The sequence below is a fragment of the Lolium perenne genome, chromosome 2 (genome assembly GCF_019359855.2).
Source record: "Lolium perenne isolate Kyuss_39 chromosome 2, Kyuss_2.0, whole genome shotgun sequence".
Classification (NCBI taxonomy): Eukaryota; Viridiplantae; Streptophyta; class Magnoliopsida; order Poales; family Poaceae; genus Lolium; species Lolium perenne.
Genome location: NC_067245.2, coordinates 267724055 through 267741150, shown reverse-complemented (window position 1 = coordinate 267741150; position 17096 = coordinate 267724055). Strand labels below are relative to the sequence as shown.

General features: G+C 44.1%; 1 long non-coding RNA gene across 1 annotated transcript; it reads left to right on the top strand.

Annotated features, from left to right (window-relative positions):
* Nucleotides 1-7286: 7286 nt before the first annotated feature.
* Nucleotides 7287-10347, top strand: LOC139836159 (uncharacterized). Its single transcript, XR_011752583.1, has 2 exons — nucleotides 7287-7449; nucleotides 10136-10347. It is a non-coding gene; the product is annotated as an uncharacterized lncRNA (long non-coding RNA).
* The last annotated feature ends 6749 nt before the right edge of the window (nucleotides 10348-17096 follow it).

Genomic DNA, 17096 nt, shown 5'->3' with positions numbered 1-17096 from the left:
TAGCTGTTCTCCTCCCTTCTCTACAGTCGCCGCCAACCCTCTCTGCTTCTCTCCAATACCTACCCGAGCCCAAAACACCACCACCGTCTACCTTCCGCCGCCGACGCCATGGTCGCCGTCGACGCAACCTGAGCGCGGAGATTGATACGTCTCCAACGTATCCATAATTTCTGATGTTCCATGCTTGTTTTACGACAATACTTACATGTTTTGCTCGCACTTTATGATGATTTCATGCATTTTCCGGAACTAACCTATTAACAAGATGCCACAGTGCCAGTTCCTGTTTTCTGCTGTTTTTGGTTCCAGAAAGGCTGTTCGGGCAATATTCTCGGAATTCGACGAAACGAAGACCAAACATCATAATTCACCGAGACGGACCAGGACACCGAAGGGGAGGCCTGGGGCCCCCACACCATAGGGCCGCGCGGGCCAGCCCCTGGCCGCGCCGGCCTATGGGGAGGGTACCCTGTTGCCCCTCCTACGCCGCCTCTTCGCCTATATAAGCCCTTTCGACCTAAAAATGCAAGACCAATTGACGAAACTCCAGAAAGACTCCAGGGGCGCCGCCGCCATCGCGAAACTCCAATTCGGGGGACGGAAGTCTCTGTTCCGGCACCCTGCCGGGACAGGGAAGTGCCCCCGGAAGCCATCTCCATCGACACCACCGCCTCCATCATGCTCCGTGAGTAGTTCCCCCATGAACTACGGGTTCTAGCAGTAGCTAGTTGGTATACTCTCCTCCATGTACTTCAATACAATGATCTCATGAGCTGCCTTACATGATTGAGATTCATCTGATGTAATCGGTGTTGTGTTTGTTGGGATCCGATGGATGATACATTATGATTAGTCTATCTATAAAGTTTGTGAAGTTATTGTTGCTGCAATCTTGTTATGCTTAATGCTTGTCACTAGGGCCCGAGTGGCATGATCTTAGATTTAAGCTCTATACTTATTGCTTAGATTGTATCTACAATTTGTATGCACATGTCGCTGTCCGGAACCAAAGGCCCCGAAGTGACAGAAATCGGGACAACCGGAGGGGATGGCAGTGATGTGAGGATCACATGTTTTCACGGAGTGTTAATGCTTTGCTCCGGTACTCTATTAAAAGGAGTACCTTAATATCCAGTAGATTCCCTTGAGGCCCGGCTGCCACCGGCTGGTAGGACAAAAGATGTTGTGCAAGTTTCTCATTGCGAGCACGTACGACTATATATGGAAAACATGCCTACATGATTAATGAATTGATGTTCTTTCTTAATGCTTTATCAATCCTATCAATTGCCCAACTGTAATTTGTTCACCCAACACTTGTCACTTGTTATTGGAGAGTTACCACTAGTGTAGATCGCTGGGAACCCCGGTCCATCTCTCATCATCATATACTCGTTCTATATGTCATTGGAAGTAGTATCAACTATTCTTTGGTGCCATTGCCTCTGTGTTACTGTTACCGCTGCTGTGTTACTATTACTATTGCTCTCATATTACTGCTGCTTTCACATCACCCCTGTTACTAGTGCTTTTCCAGGTACAGCTGAATTGACAACTCAGTTGTTAAGACTTATAAGTATTCTTTACCTCCCCTTGTGTCGAATCAATAAATTTGGGTTTTACTTCCCTCGAAGACTGCCGCGATCCCCTATACTTGTGGGTTATCAAGACTGTTTTCTGGCGCCGTTGCCGGGGAGGCATAGCTCTACTCATAAGTTCACCTGGGGAGTACACTCTACCCCTCTCTCTGCTTTTGTTTTATTTTATTTTGTTTTGCTTAGTTTACTTTTGCCTAGTTTATTTGTGCTTAGTTTATTTCTGTCTAGTATTATTTTTCTTAGTTTACTTTTGCTTAGTTTCTTTTTGTCTTGTTTTACTTTTCTCATATACCCAAAAATCCATAAAAATTTGAAAACCCTAAAAATCAAAACCTGCTGTTATGGGAGAACCTACAACCTACTTGGAGCTCATAGAATATTATAATAATTATAGAGAATCAAGAACTGGTAAAGTAATGAGTGCTGTGATAGAAAAATTGAATACAATTGCTAAAATCTTGCTCAAACGCCATGATATAAACTGTTGCTCTCAACAGGATACTAGACATCTGAAATTTCAATGCGGCTTTAGTGAAGAAGTTTTAATTAAGAACTATAATTGGAATAACTATATTCACCTTGGGTTCGAAGAAGTAGAACAATTTGTCATATTTATGGGAGCCTCTGAGATAGAATCCTTCATGGCTAAAAATTATGAAACTTGTGTTGTTTGTAAGGACCTTAAAGATTATGTCTCTTCTATCCTTAATTTTTGCAATGAAAGTTACACTGATAATCCTTATATCATTGATTATAAAGAGAGACTCATTAATGCACAAGAATGCACTCACAATTTGCAGGAACCTGTGGAAGAAGAAATTGATGAACCTGGAAGCTCATTGGATGAAAAAGAGAAGGAATTTGATGAACCTGAAAGCTCATTAGATGAAAAAGAAGAGGAGAGTGATGAACAAAAGGAGGAAGAATGGATTATCTACCCATGCCAACCTTCTAATGAGAGTAACTCTTTATCTCTTACATTATTTGATTGTCCTCCATGCTTACCGAAAGAGGTTGAATGTTATGTTCCTGTGGATTCTCTTAAAATAGTACCTATGAGTAAAACTTGTGAGAATAATTATGCTACTGTTATCTATGATAATCCATGCTACTTTGATAAATCTTATGATAATTCTTTGTTTGTCCCTGATGTCGAAATGCATGGTACTAAAGAATTCTGCGTAGCAAATGTTTATGATAAATCTCTAGATGATGGTCCTATGTTACTTGATAATATTAATTGTACTACTAATGAAAATGGGATTGGAGAGTTCTTGACTTTATCTAGGAGTCCCATATCTCTTGAGAATGATCAATTACCTTGTTATATTATTGATAAAAGTGGGTTCGAAAGTTTTAATCCCACTATTTTTGAGCTTGATAAGAATTATGTGTTTATGGATCATGAAAAGAATGCTTTATGTGATAGTTATATTGTTGAGTTTATTCATGAAGCTAATGAAAATTATTATGAGAGAGGAAAATATGGTTGTAGAAATTTGCATGGTACTAAAACACCTCTCTATATGCTTAAAATTTTGAAGTTACTCTTGTTTTATCTTCTTATGCTTGTCACTTTGTTCTTCATGAATTTATTTGTGTACAATATTCCTATGCATAGGAAGTGGGTTAGACTTAAATGTGTTTTGAATTTGCTTTTTGATGCTCTCTTTTGCTTCAACTCTTATTTCTTGCGAGTGCATCATTAAAACTGCTGAGCCCATCTTAATGGCTATAAAGAAAGAACTTCTTGGGAGATAACCCATGTGTTTATTTTGCTACTGTTTTGTTGTGTTTTGGAAATTGTTACTACTGTAGCAACCTCTCCTTATCTTTATTTTATTGCAATGTTGTGCCAAGTGAAGCCTCTAATCGAAGGTTGATACTAGATTTGGATTTCTGCGCAGAAACAGATTTCTATCTGTAACGAATTCTGGTCAGATTCTCTGTAGGTAACTCAGAAAAATCTGCCAATTTACGTGCATGTTCCTCAGATATGTACGCAACTTTCATTAGTTTTGAGTTTTCTGATTTGAGCAACGGAAGTACCTCTTTAAAATTGGTCTTTACTGACTGTTCTGTTTTGGCAGATTCTGTCTCTGTTTTTTGCATTGTCTCTTGTGGACTTTAAGCAAGGCTTTCTAGACGTGGAGAGCTGTAGCTAATGTTTTATTGAGTTCTTGCAATGTGTCACTACAGGACCAAGGTGGATTCAAGTTTTTTGAGTACTAACCCCTCTAATGAAGTTTATAAGAAGTTTGGTGTGAAGGAAGTTTTCAAGGGTCAAGAGAGGAGGATGATATATGATCAAGAAGAGTGAAAAGTCAAAGCTTGGGGATGCCCCCGTGGTTCATCCCTGCATATTTCAAGAAGACTCAAGCGTCTAAGCTTGGGGATGCCCAAGGCATCCCCTTCTTCATCAACTTATCAGGTTTCTTCTATTGAAACTATATTTTTATTCGGTCACATCTTATGTGCTTTACTTGGAGCGTCTGTGTGCTTTTATTTTTGTTTTTGTTTGAATATTATCGGATCCTAGCAATCCTTGTGTGGGAGAGATACACGCTCCGCTTTTTCATATGAACACTTGTTCTTCGTTTTACTTTTAATGTTCAATGATAAAAGTTGGAAGCTACAATACTTATTGTTATTTGATTGGAAACAGAAAATGCCTCATATTGTCTTGAATAATTTGACACTTGGCAATTGTTTTGAGCTCTCAAGTAGATCATGATTAATCTCTTTCATCATGTAGTTTAAACCTATTAGTGGAGAACTACCGTAGAGCTTGTTGAAATTGGTTTGCATGATTGGTCTCTCTTAAGGTCTAGATATTTTCTGGTAAAAGTGTTTGAGCAACAAGGAAGACAGTGTAGAGTATTATAATGCTTGCAGTATGTTCTTATGTAAGTTTTGCTGTACCGGTTCATACTTGTGTTTGCTTCAAACAACCTTGCTAGCCCAAAGCCTTGTACTGAGAGGGAATGCTTCTCGTGCATCCAAAACCTTGAGCCGAAAACTATGCCATTTGTGTCCACCATACCTACCTACTACATGGTATTTCTCCGCCATTCCAAAGTAAATTGCTTGAGTGCTACCTTTAAAAAATTCAAAATTTATCACCTCTGATTTGTGTCAATGTTTTATAGCTCATGAGGAAGTATGTGGTGTTTATCTTTCAATCTTGTTGGGCAACTTTCACCAATGGACTAGTGGCTTCATCCGCTTATCCAATAATTTTGCAAAAAGAGCTGGCAATGGGGTTCCCAGCCCCAATTAATTATAAAAAAATAGACACTCCTCCATGGTATGTGATTGTTGGACGGCACCCGAAGGATTCGGTTAGCCATGGCTTGAGAAAGCAAAGGTGGGGAGGAGTGTCATCATAATAAAACTAAAATAAAAGGGCACTCCTTCATGGTATGAGATTGTTGGCAGGCACCCGAGGATTCGGTTAGCCATGGTTTGTGAAAGAAAGGTTGGAAGGAGTGCCACAAAAAAATAAAAATAAAATGGGAGCCGCTCTTTGAAGGTTTGTCTGGCAAGGGGGTTAGAGTGCCCACTACCATTCGTTGACAACAACAAACACCTCTCAAAACTTTACTTTTATGCTCTCTTTATGTTTTCAAAACCAAAGCTCTAGCACAAATATAGTAATCAATGCTTCCCTCTGCGAAGGGCCTTTCTTTTACTTTATGTTGAGTCAGTTAACCTACTTCCTTCCATCTTAGAAGCAAACACTTGTGTCAACTGTGCATTGATTCTTACATACTTGCTTATTTGCATTCATCATATTACTTTGTGTTGACAATATCCATGAGATATGCATGTTGAAAGTTGAAAGCAACCGCTGAAACTTAAATCTTCCTTTGTGTTGCTTCGATGCCTTTACTTTGAATTTATTGCTTTATGAGTTAACTCTTATGTAAGACTTTTGATACTTGTCTTGAAAGTACTCTTCATGAAAAGTTTTGCTATATGTTATCTATTTGTTAGCAACTATAGATTATTGCCTTGAGTCACTTCATTCATTTCATATGCTTTGTACTAGTATGATCAAGGTTATGTAAGTAGCATGTCACTACAGAAATTATTCTTTTTATCGTTTACCTACTCGAGGACGAGTAGGAACTAAGCTTGGGGATGCTGATACGTCTCCAATGTATCCATAATTTCTGATGTTCCATGCTTGTTTTATGACAATACTTACATGTTTTGCTCGCACTTTATGATGATTTCATGCATTTTCCGGAACTAACCTATTAACAAGATGCCACAGTGCCAGTTCCTGTTTTCTGCTGTTTTTGGTTCCAGAAAGGTTGTTCGGGCAATATTCTCGGAATTCGATGAAACGAAGACCAAACATCATAATTCACCGAGACAGACCAGGACACCGAAGGGGAGTCAGAGGGGAGGCCTGGGGCCCCCACACCATAGGGCCGCGCGGGCCAGCCCCTGGCCGCGCCGGCCTATGGGGAGGGCACCCTGTTGCCCCTCCTGCGCCGCCTCTTCGCCTATATAAGCCCTTTCGACCTAAAAACGCAAGACCAATTGACGAAACTCCAGAAAGACTCCAGGGGCACCGTCGCCATCGCGAAACTCCAATTCGGGGGACAGAAGTCTCTGTTCCGGCACCCTGCCGGGATGGGGAAGTGCCCCCGGAAGCCATCTCCATCGACGCCACCGCCTCCGTCATGCTCCGTGAGTAGTTCCCCCATGGACTACGGGTTCTAGCAGTAGCTAGTTGGTATACTCTCCTCCATGTACTTCAATACAATGATCTCATGAGCTGCCTTACATGATTGAGATTCATCTGATGTAATCGGTGTTGTGTTTGTTGGGATCCGATGGATGATACATTATGATTAGTCTATCTATAAAGTTTGTGAAGTTATTGTTGCTGCAATCTTGTTATGCTTAATGCTTGTCACTAGGGCCCGAGTGGCATGATCTTAGATTTATGCTCTATACTTATTGCTTAGATTGTATCTACAATTTGTATGCACATGTCGCTGTCCGGAACCAAAGGCCCCGAAGTGACAGAAATCGGGACAACCGGAGGGGATGGCGGTGATGTGAGGATCACATGTTTTCACGGAGTGTTAATGCTTTGCTCCGGTACTCTATTAAAAGGAGTACCTTAATATCCAGTAGATTCCCTTGAGGCCCGGCTGCCACCGGCTGGTAGGACAAAAGATGTTATGCAAGTTTCTCATTGCGAGCACGTACGACTATATACGGAAAACATGCCAACATGATTAATGAATTGATGTTCTTTCTTAATGCTTTATCAATCCTATCAATTGCCCAACTGTAATTTGTTCACCCAACACTTATCACTTGTTATTGGAGAGTTACCACTAGTGTAGATCGCTGGGAACCCCGGTCCATCTCTCATCATCATATACTCGTTCTATATGTCATTGGAAGTAGTATCAACTATTCTCTGGTGCCATTGCCTCTGTGTTATTCAAGTATCTGCTGTGTTACTATTACTATTGCTCTCATATTACTGCTGCTTTCACATCACCCCTGTTACTAGTGCTTTTCCAGGTGCAGCTGAATTGACAACTCAGTTGTTAAGACTTATAAGTATTCTTTACCTCCCCTTGTGTCGAATCAATAAATTTGGGTTTACTTCCCTCGAAAACTGCCGCGATCCCCTATACTTGTGGGTTATCAGAGATCAAACCTCCACCTCTCCCTCTTCGTCCTGGACGTCCTCACGGAGCAGGAGACGCCTAGGACTACACGAGCTCGACACCATGTGCCTCTTCTACCCGGCCACCTTTTCTACCTCAACGCCGGCGACCCTCCTCTGCCTCCCCTTCTCGTCACCGACCACCCCAGGGTGAGCAGCCTCCCCTTTCCTCTCCCCTGCATGCCCCAACACCTCTGCATCGTCGACGTGAGAAGGATCTGAGCGAAAACGAAAACGAAAAGGTTCCAGTTTTTGCTGTTTCACGGTGGCCACTTTCGACGCAGATCCTTGCCGGCACAGTCCATATCAGCACGGGATTCTTGTTTCGCTAGATGCACCACATCACCTGCTATCTACTGGTTTTCGAATCACCCAAAATGGAGCAACACACACGACACCATCTTCGTTCAAAGTCGGTCCAGAAAACAGATTTCAGTTTCTGTCAGTTTCTCTGTTTCGTGGACTCAACTCCAGCGAGGTCCCTCCGCCACTACGGTGAACGGTTTCCACCCATTCCGGCTTCTTTCGAATCTTGGCACATCCGTCTTGCTCAACCTCCTTTGTTACACTCCAATCGGCGCCTAGATTCTACGCTGGCGACACTTTAAAATCCGTGCAAAAATCTGTCTACAGGAACACCGCTGTCACGTTCTTCAGTTCGTAGTGTCAAGTTTCAGTTAACACCTCGAGCACTTCATCTTGGTCCAGATTCCTTTCATATCAAATCACCAGGCGCACTCCACTGGTTCTGTTCCTTGTCAATGGCCAGCTTGTCTCCTGTTCGATTTCCAGTTCTGGTTCAAGCCAACCTTTTTGTCACTTTCACACGGTGCAATTTCCAGGAATCCTTCTTGGTTCCCTTTTCTTTTATCTTCTTGCTCTCAGCACAAATCTGTGTTGATTTTAAAATCAGCTTTCAAACTTCTTTTCAAACAAACTTGATATCCAAGAGTATTAGAACAATCTAATCTATCTATTTATAAATTTTGTTCCAACTTTTGAACAATTAAAATTTGACAAGTTTTATTTTGAGTTAATTAAATATGCAAACTTGTAAATTTCATATGTTCTAAACTGTAACTCGAAATAAAATGTATTTCGTATGTTTTTCAATCAGAAAAATGTGCTGAACATGAATATGCCATCCATTCATCTGTTTGCATCTCGCATCATGTCGCTCGTGGATAGTCGTGTATGTTCACCTTACATATACGCGGAGTATTTCGGAACACCGCCTAGGTTTTCCCCGCTCCGTTTAAACTTGAAGTAGCGCATCCCTGCCATGTCTATGCCATGCTAATCAACACTTAAAATTGCCGGTAGGAACGCAACTCAAACCTTAATTTGTTTGTCCGGGATTCCGATCCCGCTTAATTGGATAAGTTGCATCGCATCATATCTGCCATGTCATGCATATTATCTTGATCATGCCGAATCTTCTTCCGTAGTAGTAAGATTGCATACGTTGTGTGTTCCAACATTTGCTTCTTCCCGGACAGGATCACGAAGTGGTGTTGTGAGATACGACAAGTTCTTCTGCAACTTTTCACAGGCCAGCCCCCTCTCTTCACCTATTTTACTCTCTCCCTCGCATTGCTATCCCTATGTTGCGATTCTTTATCGAGTCACGTGTCCTATTCCACTTGTTTACCATAATACTCCTATATGTATCATTCCTTACCCATAGCCGTTGCTTGATGTTTGAGCCTTGCGAGTCGTAGGCGTGTTTAGGCTTTGTTGTTTATCTCGATCTGTTATCGGGATATGTTGGGTTGTTGGGAGGTTATCACATGCTATATCAGTTGTTGGAGATACACATGCTTTACGTTAATGTTAACAACTAAAATTGTAAGCAGAGGCATCTGTGAGCCCCTTTGCGAAAGCAGCGGAACTATGACTTGCTAATGTCCCCTAGGATCCGAGTTCTTGTTATCTGTTCCGAGATTGAGCGCTCTACCCGTACGTGGGGGAGTGGGACCCCCATCACCCACTACCTTTCCTCGAGTCTGTTTATTGGGAGCCACAACCTTGGTTTTATTTGCTCATATGCACGATATGCACGATTTACTTCTTGTTGCCTTCGGGTGTTTATATTCTGTATTGTACTCATAACGCGGGACTCCTTATCCTTGCCCGGTCGTTAGTGCCCGCCTTGGAAGCCGTCGCAAACCTCTGGGTCCGTATCGGAGTACGGCCGAACTTCGTCACGGGTAGCTTAGTTGGGTGGCTCCCATTAAACTTTCTCTTGCATTGGGAACGGTCTTGATGTGAGACTCCACCTGTAGTAAGTGGGTTCGAGCATGCGTATGGTTACATTTGGGCAACCCCTGCAGGGTGTACATCTTATCGATAAGCCGTGTCCGCGGTTATGGATGACTTGGAATTGTATAGCTTGATCATAGAACAACTTACACCTTATACTTGTTGTTAATCTGATAATAACCTGCGTAGTAATATAGCATTACTACAACCGATACCTAATAAAACTTGTCCACCGTCGAGTGCCTTTTACATTGCCTCTTCGCAATTGTTGGAGGGGATATGTGTAATCGGCTGGGTTATGTTTGTGTAGTATTTATCTGTTATCTTGTGCGCTCTCTTATCTTATCTGAATAGACGGATGTTGTAGCGTGTCTCTATTGGTTATAGTTAAGCTGCCGCTAAACCTACCATATAGCCCCCGACGATATATATATATACTCGCCCGGCGAGCATAGCCATTTCTAGTATCGCTAAGTACGTGCCGGAGTTCGTTCCTTGGTACTTACTCTCGCCTTTTCCCCTTTCTCTTTTGCTTCCTCTCTCTTGTCGGCAACCGATGGCCCGACTTTGACAGGTACAAGATGACGACGTTAGCAAGGTTACCCTTCCGGCTTGGTCTGGGCAGGGTTATGGACGCCACTGGTTATCTTCAGGACTCTTAGTCCAATTTGTATCTTGTCCGTACTCGGACGTATTTGATCTTCTGTATGATTTGGATCTTTGTATTGTATATTTGTATCTTGACTCGTTGGAGTCGTTGTTGTAATATATGTATCTTGTGGGCTCTATTGTAATCCTGCTGTAATGTTACCGCTCGTGTTAATTCCTCTGGCATCACGTGTGTGATTCGTCGCGCACGTCGTGTCGGAGGGCGTCTCAGAATCGATATCGTGCGGATTTTGGCGGGATCGCTGGAATCCTCATGGTACCGGTTCCGGGGCGTCACAAGTTGGTATCAGAGCTCAGGTTGACGGTACCCCACTAGTCCAGCCTGTAGGATAACCTTGCCAACGGACGTTGTGTATAGTGTCAAAACTATTTTCTGAAAACTCGTTGGATAGATCTGATTAGCTCTGATTTTTCTCCTTATCTCTATTCTTGATCCTCTTATCTTTGCGAGTTTTGGATCTTCCCTTATCTGCTTCTCCGAGTCATAGGTTTTGACGTGGGTTGGACGATCTATGCCTTCACCTATTAGGACCGATCTCTGAAGATTTCTGACAGAAGAACATCACCGGCGGCTAACCTTCGTCTTCTCCATTGATGTCATCTATGCCTCTCTATCTCTCTACAATTCTTTGTTCTTTGGCTCCGTCGAATCTTCGCTGACAATGCTTGTCGATATCGTCAATCAGAATTCTGAGAACTGTTACATGACTCTCCTATTCATGTGCAGAGTAATACTTTGAGTGCGGGATGGAGTCATGACCATACCGACTACTCTTATTATTCGCTCTTGTTACGATGAATTGGTGGATCCGTGTGACTGTTACTCCTTCCTTTGTTTTCTCCGGAGTCATCATCGTCATCGGAACAACGACTTTTTGTTAGTGGTGTCGAGGAGATCGACACGTCGCCTGAAGACCCGATAGTTCACCTCTCCCCCCGTACCTTGAGGTGGAACCTCGGGGCGAGGTTCCTTGTTAGTGGTGTCGATTGTAACGGCCCCGGCTGGTACCCAAATAGCTTTTTCTGTTCTTTTCCTTTTCTGCATCATCATGGCATCATGCATACATCATATCCATGTTTTCACAAATAAAATTATTTTTATAAACCCTATTTCAATATTTTCCTTCTCATATGGTTTTATAATAAACCTCCCCTTTTCTATTCTTTTAACAAAATCCCAAACAAAATATTAAAACCATTGCTAATTGTTTTGGTTCAGTAACAACGTTTTTCAAAACGTGCGTGGACATGTTCTTTTCGTTTTCTGTCTCTCTCTTTGTCTTCCTATCTTCCCTTTCTTTTTCTCTTTGTCTTTCTATTTTCTCTTGGTCAAATTCCATAAATCCAAATGAGGCCTGCGGCTTGTCTCCAAACCTTGTGCCACTTCCTGGCCAACGTCTGCTCTCCACCGAAACTCAAGTAGCCACCCTTGCTCTCTTGTTTCAGCCCAAGTCCAGTAGCTACCGAAGAATTCATCCCCATCTTCTTTGCAGCCCATATACCACGAGCAGCCCAGCATCGTCTCCATCTTCTTCGTCGTACGGCAGCGTATCGGTGCACCTGCAGGTCGTTGTCCAGGTGATGAACGGCCGTCCCATCGTCCTTCGCTGCTTGCTCCTCATATAAAATCTCTGTCGCACCTAGCCATGCAACCCCAGTTGTTCTCCTCCCTTCTCTACAGTCGCCGCCAACCCTCTCTGCTTCTCTCCAATACCTACCCGAGCCCAAAACACCACCACCGTCTACCTTCCGCCGCCGACGCCATGGTCGCCGTCGACGCAACCTGAGAGCGGAGATCAAACCTCCACCTCTCCCTCTTCGTCCTGGACGTCCTCACGGAGCAGGAGACACCTAGGACTACACGAGCTCGACACCATGCATGTGCCTCTTCTACCCGGCCACCTTTTCTACCTCAACGCCGGCGACCCTCCTCTGCCTCCCCTTCTCGTCACCGACCACCCCAGGGTGAGCAGCCTCCCCTCTCCTCTCCCCTGCATGCCCCAACACCTCTGCATCGTCGAAGTGAGAAGGATCTGAGCGAAAACGAAAACGAAAAGGTTCCAGTTTTTGCTGTTTCACGGTGGCCACTTTCGACGCAGATCCTTGCCGGCACAGTCCATATCAGCACGAGATTCTTATATCGCTAGATGCACCACATCACCAGCTATCTACTGGTTTTCGGATCACCCAAAACGGAGCAACACACACGACACCATTTTCGTTCAAAGTCGGTCCAGAAAACAGATTTCAGTTTCTGTCAGTTTCTCTGTTTCGCGGACTCAACTCCAGCGAGGTCCCTCCGCCACTACGGTGAACCGTTTCCAGCCATTCCGGTTTCTTTCGAATCTTGGCACATCCGTCTTGCTCAACCTCCTTTGTTACACTCCAATAGGTGCCTATATTATACGCTGGCAACACTTTAAAATCCGTGCAAAAATCTGTCTACAGGAACACCGCTGTCACGTTCTTCAGTTCGTAGTATCAAGTTTCAGTTAACGCCTCGAGCACTTCATCTCGGTCCAGATTCTTTTCATATCAAATCATCAGGCGCACCCCACTGGTTCTGTTCCTTGTCAATGGCCAGCGTGTCTCATGTTCGATTTCCAGTTCTGGTTCAAGCCAACCTTTTTGTCACTTTTTCACACGGTGCAATTTCCAGGAATCCTTCTTGGTTCCCTTTTCTTTTATCTTCTTGCTCTCAGCACAAATCTGTGTTGATTTTAAAATCAGCTTTCAAACTTCTTTTCAAACAAACTTGATATCCAAGAGTATTAGAACAATCTAATCTATCTATTTATAAATTTTGTTCCAACTTTTGAACAATTAAAATTTGACAAGTTTTATTTTGAGTTAATTAAATATGCAAACTTGTAAATTTCATATGTTCTAAACTGTAACTCGAAATAAAATGTATTTCATATGTTTTTCGATCAGAAAAATGTGCTGAACATGAATATGCCATCCATTCATCTGTTTGCATCTCGCATCATGTCGCTCGTGGATAGTCGTGTATGTTCACCTTACATATACGCGGAGTATTTCGGAACACCGCCTAGGTTTTTCCCGCTCCGTTTAAACTTGAAGTAGCGCACCCCTGCCATGTCTATGCCATGCTAATCAACACTTAAAATTGCCGGTAGGAATGCAACTCAAACCTTAATTTGTTTGTCCGGGATTCCGATCCCGCTTAATTGGATAAGTTGCATCGCATCATATCTGCCATGTCATGCATATTATCTTGATCATGCCGACTCTTCTTCCGTAGTAGTAAGATTGCATACGTTGTGTGTTCCAGCATTTGCTTCTTCCCGGATAGGATCACGAAGTGGTGTTGTGAGATACGACAAGTTCTTCTGCAACTTTTCACAGGCGAGCCCCCTCTCTTCACCTATTTTACTCTCTCCCTCGCATTGCTATCCCTATGTTGCGATTCTTTATCGAGTCACGTGTCCTATTCCACTTGTTCACCATAATACTCCTATACGTATCATTCCTTACCCATAGCCGTTGCTTGATGTTTGAGCCTTGCGAGTCGTAGGCGTGTTTAGGCTTTGTTGTTTATCTCGATCTGTTATCGGGATATGTTGGGTTGTTGGGAGGTTATCACATGCTATATCAGTTGTTGGAGATACACATGCTTTACGTTAATGTTAACAACTAAAATTGTAAGCAGAGGCATCTGTGAGCCCCTTTGCGAAAGCATCGGAACTTTGACTTGCTAATATCCCCTAGGACCCGAGTTCTTGTTATCTGTTCCGAGATTGAGCGCTCTACCCGTACGTGGGGGAGTGTGACCCCCATCACCCACTACCTTTACTCGAGTCTGTTTATTGAGAGCCACAACCTTGGTTTTATTTGCTCATATGCACGATATGCACGATTTACTTCCTGTTGCCTTCGGGTGTTTATATTCTGTATTGTACTCATAACGCGGGACTCCTTATCCTTGGCCGGTCGTTAGTGCCCGCCTTGGAAGCCGTCGCAAACCTCTGGGTCCGTATCGGAGTACGGCCGAACTTCGTCACGGGTAGCTTAGTTGGGTGGCTCCCATTAAACTTTCTCTTGCATTGGGAACGGTCTTGATGTGAGACTCCACCTGTAGTAAGTGGGTTCAAGCATGCGTATGGATACATTTGGGCAACCCCTGCAGGGTGTACATCTTATCGATAAGCCGTGTCCGCGGTTATAGACGACTTGGAATTGTATAGCTTGATCATAGAACAACTTACACCTTATACTTGTTGTTAATCTGATAATAACCTGCGTAGTAATATAGCATTACTACAACCGATACCTAAAACTTGTCCACCGTCGAGTGCCTTTTACATTGCCTCTTCGCAATTGTTGGAGGGGATATGTGTAATCGGCTGGGTTATGTTTGTATAGTATTTATCTGTTATCTTGTGCGCTCTCTTATCTTATCTGAATAGACGGATGTTGTAGCGTGTCATTACTGGTTATAGTTAAGCTGCCGCTAAACCTACCATATAGCCCCCGACGATATATATATATACTCGCCCGGTGAGCATAGCCATTTCTAGTCTCGCTAAGTACGTGCCGGAGTTCGTTCCTTGGTACTTACTCTCGCATTTTCCCCTTTCTCTTTTGCTTCCTCTCTCTTGTCGGCAACCGATGGCCCGACTTTGACAGGTACAAGATGACGACGTTAGCAAGGTTACCCTTCCAGCTTGGCCTGGACAGGGTTATGGACGCCACTGGTTATCTTCAGGACTCTTAGTCCAATTTGTATCTTGTCCGTACTCGGACGTATTTGATCTTCTGTATGATTTGGATCTTTGTATTGTATATTTGTATCTTGACTCGTTGGAGTCGTTGTTGTAATATATGTATCTTGTGGGCTCTATTGTAATCCTGCTGTAATGTTACCGCTCGTGTTAATTCCTCTGGCATCACGTGTGTGATTCGTCGCGCACGTCGTGTCGGAGGGCGTCTCAGAATCGATATCGTGCGGATTTTGGCGGGATCGCTGGAATCCTCATGGTACCGGTTCCGGGGCGTCACACCTCACGCGTGGTACCCGAGTTTTGGAATGTGCACACAGGGTGAGAGTTCTCCATGATACGCACATCATCGTCCTGATGGAATCTCGGTCTGGATCTTCTTCTTCCGCTGCTTCGCTCCACCGGAGCCTAGGAGACGTCTATACACCGTGCGTGTGTGGAACTACGGAGGTGCAACACTTGGAGCACTTCATCGGTTGTACTTCTACTCGATTTTGAGATCGGTGTCGTTGTACAAAAACGTTCGTTTGGAACGTAACACTTTTCGGTCTTCGAGGATATGGACATTGAATCCCTTGGTTACCTTACATCTGCATATAATAGATCTTGGCTATGTTATTCTGATGGTAGGAATTTTTTGTTTTATGCGTCTAGATACATATATTTTCATACAAAACGAAAGTATCTTATAATAATAGTAAACGAAGAGAGTGGGTGATATATGCATAATTCATATTAACAAGCAAATGCAGTAACCATGCCAAGCCACATCCGTGAAAGGCGACGTTTTGGAAGATGGAACTTCATGAGAAATGCAGGTTCCTCACGCTCCTTTTTATAAAACGCATGTGCCTGGAGACACACACGTCCGCGGCGAGCATGTGGAGCCTTGTTGGCCTAGCGCCTCGACAAACGCTGATCGATCAGGCTATTTCAAGGGAATGCTGATCATTCAACGGTCGCCCCAGAATCGATGAACGTACACCGGATCCGCTGTCGCCCGTCCAACCTGAGAAACTAAGATTTGCCACTGGCCAATGAGTTGAAACTTCCAAAGCGAAGCTTCCACGGTCCACAGCACGACGTACACCATCGCCACAATGACATGGACCGGTGGCCGGCTTGGAACTTCCCATCTCGGGTAGCGATCGCCGCCAAGGGATCAACACCATCACTCCAGTCGCTGGACACTTTGCCATGCTGAGACCACCCGATCGCGATCTCGCCAAAAGGCGTCTCCAAGTCCAGCCTATTCCACCGATCAGGTAGCGACCTATCGTCGATCGATCTGCCTCCTATGTCCAGCTAGCGTCCTATTCCTTGACTCTTCTGGCTCGTTTCTAGGAACGAAAGCAGACAAAAACACGGGATGATATTCGCTCTGGGCTTCGTAACCGGCTGGTGACCAAGCCAGGGACGTAGGTGCTACCTGAGTCTCACACACAGATAGGCGGGAACCAATTTGCCTTTCGACCGACAGCGCCGACATCATTATGCACAGTTGAGAATACCATGTAAAATCACTAGACGGTAGACACGAAGACGCCGGGAAAGGCGATCACTGTTGGCCGGGTACTGAAATGTGTTGCTCAAAATGAACGTCCAGTTGAAGTCGGGCACACTTTTGGTGCCTTAAATTAATAAGGTCGGCAAGATGATACAAGATGCTGAGAAACCAGCTAACAGGAATCGAGAGCTACAAGCAAGACAATAAGAAAGAATGGAAAACAGCTAGAGCTCCGAGACCATTGTCCAGTCTTGCGATCCAACTAGAGAGGCGTCGAAGCTGGTGAAGAAAGCCGCCATTGAGGGACTCGCACCATCGTCAACCTTTAGAAGCCAAGCAAAGCCCAGGCACCATCCGTTTCCACCTCCAAAGAAGCTCCCTCCTTTCTCGCCCCGGATCGGAGGGCACCGTACCTGTCAGAGGTAGATCGCTCTCCCTGAGCACGCATGGATATTGGAAGTTACCGCCGGGGAGAAAGACTCCGAGCACTCGCCTCGCCGCGCCCCACGAACAACATCGCCACCCGCAACACAAACCACCAAACCGGACCAAGCTGCCAGGAGAAGGCGAAGACGATGCATACCAACCACCGCCGAGCTCATTCACCCAAACCCACT